Source organism: Leucopleurus acutus (assembly GCF_964270905.1).
Source record: "Leucopleurus acutus genome assembly, chromosome: 12".
NCBI lineage: Eukaryota > Metazoa > Chordata > Mammalia > Artiodactyla > Delphinidae > Leucopleurus > Leucopleurus acutus.
Window position 1 is genome coordinate 55,871,832 of NC_139154.1, and position 4,731 is coordinate 55,876,562.

General features: G+C 40.9%; 1 pseudogene across 1 annotated transcript; it reads right to left on the reverse strand.

Moving 5' to 3' along the window:
- Window positions 1–3,050: 3,050 nt before the first annotated feature.
- On the reverse strand, window positions 3,051–4,272 carry LOC309969702 (small ribosomal subunit protein uS3-like; annotated as a pseudogene). The gene has a single exon. The product of its transcript is annotated as a small ribosomal subunit protein uS3-like (transcript).
- Between the last annotated feature and the right edge of the window lie 459 nt (window positions 4,273–4,731).

Genomic DNA, 4,731 nt, shown 5'->3' on the forward strand with positions numbered 1-4,731 from the left:
AAAGCTGTAGTGTTGGTACATGATGAGTGTGAATTTCATGGCCACCACTCAAACCCGTTGACCTGGGAGGGCAGGCGGCCCCAAATCCAAAGGTATCCCTAATAAAAGAACTTGGTCCTGTCGCTTAATTATGTTTTAAATGAGTAAAACACAACCCCACATGTGCAGAAACATGAATTCCTTCTTGCTTTTCTTCCTCCTAACTTTTCCCTCTCCACACCTCCCCCGCTCTCAGCTTCAACTCCTTTCCATTTCAGCTGAACCAGCAGCAAATGCCAATACTGAGCAAGGTAGTCATGATTTTAAACACCTTCACTTGCAGAGCATAGCATCATTCCGGGACGATCATAGGGTCAACCACACACCCAAAACTTAAATCTGCTCTATAACTTCCGTTCCAGGTTAATGTCTACACGTAAAACGAAGTTAGGTTTTAGACTCCAAAAACTATAAACAGTGTTTTACTATGTGCAGGGATGTCACTTACAGCTGTACAGATTGTGCACAACACAGTCCTATGGGGACACCATGCCAACAGGTCCATGTCAATGGTGCTTCCAAAAATTCTGCAGTCCACAACTCACACAACTGTATGTGGTAGCCTTACACTCTACAAATACCCATTCAGATATGTGAAAAGTGGGTGAGATGTAGGACAGTTCTTCACTGTGTGGAACCATCCCATCTATCTAGCATCTGTGGCCTCCACCCATTCTATAACAGTAGCACACCTCAATCATTCTGACAACACAAAACACTCCACAAACTTACAAACTGCTCCTGTGGAACAACAGTGCATTCATGCTTCATTTCTCTGATCTCATCTTTTAAGCTCTCATTCTTGCACCAATCACACCAATCTTCTTGATAAAAGCTTTTAACAGTCCATGTTTCCTCCTTCCTCAAGAGTCTCTGCAACTTATTTCTCTGGGATGAACACTCTGAGGCTTAACATCTCCAAACTCTCCTTCACTCCCTTCATACCCCTGCCCAAATGTCACTTTATCAAAAAGTCCTTCTCTGGCCACCCTATATAAGATAGAAATCCCACACCTACCCCAGCACTTCTTGCCCCTCTTATTTTGCTTTATTTTTCTTAACATCATGATCACTCTCTATAGCACTATCTTTTACTGAGTTATTTATTTTCTGTATCCCTTCACTAGCACTTAAGTTTCATGAGGCCAGGAACTTGACCTGTTTCATTCACTGTTATACCCCCAGCACCTAGGACAGTGCCTTCCTTGCCCTAGTCATTCAATAATTATTTGTGCCATGAATAGTACATGGTAACAACTTCACTCATGATAGCATATGCTCAGTAACACTCCTTTTCCCATTTATCCAAGTCAATGAATTCAATCACTTCACTTCCCTCCTTCCTATTCATAACTTGAGTTGCACTGCCCAAAGTAAAAAAAGATCCGATAGTCAGCAAGTCCTATCTTAGAACATTATATCACATTGATGTTTCTTGTATGAGGGGATGAATGCAGAGTAGTTTTCAGATACGAAGTTGTGTGTTTTCACTAAGTTCATTTAACATAAGTATGCTCTCCATATAGGTCTGGAAGACAAAGATAAAGATAGAAATTGGGCATGGCATGACACAAGGAACTTGACAGGCATTATCACATTTAATCTGCACAGCCATCTTGTGAAATAGAGAAAACTAAAGCTATTTCACCTAAGAGAAAACAAAGGTTCAGTGATAATAAGTTAATACCAGAGTAGAATTAAACACCATGCCTGTCTGACTGTAAAATTTCTGGTCATTTTACCCCATCACTGGAGCGAGACAATGAAATATGCTGAACACAAGTGCTATTTCCTCAAGATTTGAGCATCATTTTAAGGGTCACAGTTTATTAAAAAAAAAAAATCCTAGATTCATTTTCAAGAATATTTATTTTATGCTCATTTATGGGCAATATCTGGAAACACTTGAGAAATGAGGTCAACTCCCCCTTATCTTTAGACAAATTATACAAGATTTTTGCTCACTCATGGCAAATTTTCATTTAAAGCCAGTTTATTAACCAACAGCACCTACTCTGCTTAATGAATTGCTTTCTTGATATTATTGGCAGTCTGTACCCTACCTACTTAATTACTGTGTTCTAAAATAATCAATGTCTTTTGTCTTACCGAGGCCAAAACCAAGACAAATTATGGGACAGAGAGATGCTTCTGTGCTCCTCCCATCCCTTCCTTGTTAGGATCTTGCTAGAGGAGAACAGAGAAACAAAAGGAAGACAGACTGCAAGGAGAACTGCTTACTCAACAGTAGGTCTGACATGTAAAGGTCAATAACCAGAATCCTAGTAGGGCATCCCAACAGCCAATGTTCAGCTGGCTCTGGACATTGGCTATTGGGAATCTTAGAAGTCAAAGAAGTATTAATCACTTCCTTGTGCACCATATTGAGTGGTTTCTACATTATTATTTAATGCTCACAATACGGGAATTTACTGTTAGCTCTAATTTACAAATGAGATGTTGAAAACCTTCACTAAGCTTAGATATAAAGGAACTAGAATCCCACCCAAGTCTATCTGACTCCAGGGCCCATGTCCTTCACCACTGAACTATGGTACAGGACAGGAGCATTCCACGTCAGAGAAGGCAGGAGTATCTCAATTTCCAGTGCCAGTCTGTAGAAGCAGGACCTTTGGTTCATGGCTAGACAGAAAAGGGCCATGATCTACACCCTGAGGTAAGAGTAGGACACAACCAAGTGCGCCCAGGCCTAGCTAAGTATACCAGAGCCTGGTAAACATATAATCTGTGATCCACAGGTCAATGGTGGTAAAGTTTACACTTCAGGTAGAGTGCTGCTCATGGCATCTCAAAAGCTTTTGGATGAAACTGTACACAAGGACCTAACTGCAGATAAAATATTGCGGAAGAAGACCTCATAGTCCAACAAAAATTATCAAGACTCTTAAACATAAAAAACATTACCTACTTCATTCATTCTACTAATATTTCTCTTTTTCTGAATAACCCCCAAATAAAATGGTTGCTGTATTCATTTTCTATGTGCAATACAGAAAATCATCTTAAACATATCCCTCTTCTAAACCTATAACCCTAAACTACAGATGAGTTAATCAAGGTGCTTTCCTGTTAGCAATCAGCTTACACCATCACCAGATTTACCCCTCAACAGGATACTTCTCTGGTTACCTCTGCTTGGGTCCTCCTGTTCTGGCCCTTGCCTCACAGATACAATTGAAACCAAGAGAATTTCAGGGAAAGCAAAGAAACATTGTGAGCCAGACAGCTCTAAGAATCAATCAAGTAATGTTCCCATGCCATTGTAAAGCAATTATACTCCAATAAAGATGTTAAAAAAATAAAATAAAATAAAATAAAGCTGATGCAAAAAAAAAAAAAGTAACGCTCCCATGGAGCAACATAACCCTCAGTCTGAACACTGAATGTACAGTCTAGTCAGTCCACAGGTCTTTAAAAAATATTTTATTTTATTAAAGGTCTTTACAGAGTAACATCCAGACTCCAGATCCAGCTGCCAAGGATACCCTATTATGCTAGGAGTACTGGCTGGGGCATGGTAAGTAGCTCCAGCTTCCCACCCTTCTCTTCAGAGGTGGGAGTGGTGGGTGTTATCTCATTTGGGGGTTCCACTATGCTCACAAGGTCAGGAAGGGGCTTCTTAAGGCCAATCTTACCACTTGGGTCCCAAGGCAGCATGACCTTCACTTTGATGCCCAGCACACCCTGACTGTGTAGCACGTGGCACATGGCAGTGTCAACATAGTGGTTAACAGAGTCCCAGATCATCAGGCCATCCACAAACTTCATGGATTTAGCGCTATATCCTCAGAGTTTCCCAGTACCATGACTATGCAGGCTTTAGCCCCACATTCCATGATGAACGGCAGCATACCACAGCAGGCCCTCCTCCACACAGCAAGTCCTCCTAGGAATCTGTAATACAGAGACTCTGCCTGGGCAATAGCACACAGACCTCTTGTGGCCACCTTTTCAGTATAAAGCTCTACACTGCCCTCAGGGAAGCTAGATCTATTCTGAACCACAGCAGTCAGTTTGCAGATCTGCTGGCCCTTCTCACCAGGAACATTCTGCATACTGGTGACCAGGATAATGATTTCTGTCATGGCTGGTATAACTCAGAACTCCATAGTATCCATCTTCAGCCAGCTCCTGACTGAGAAACCCATTCAGTTCAGCTTTGAAGATATTATCGGTGACAAACTTCCTCTCCTTGGAAATTTGCACCACCATCTTGCCGCTGTGTGCTGCCATAAGGAAAAACTACTAACACATCTTGAGTTCATACTATGTGGCAGACACTTTTTTGAGTTTAGACTTTTGAGATCCAAATTAGAGTAGTCTAAATATGTAGTTTTGTTTATCTCTATTTAACTAGTTAATTAACTAGTTAATTCCTGAGTTGCGTTCCTGAAACTTGACTGTAGTAGAAGTTTTCCAGGTAAAGGAAAGAAAGGAAATTCAGGCCAGGAAATAAGTGGCATCAATAAATGACAGGAAATGTGAAAGTCTTTACCTGATTTGGGGAAAGGTGAGAAGTATAAGATGGGTAAAATATAAGGTGATGGACATGGTGGGTGAGGATGACAAAGTCACCATCTTTATTGTACTCTGTGGGGGAAACTTCAGGAGGGAGAAGCTGTAGAAATTATTGGAGGCAGACAAGACTTTTTGTTACCTTACATTACACTT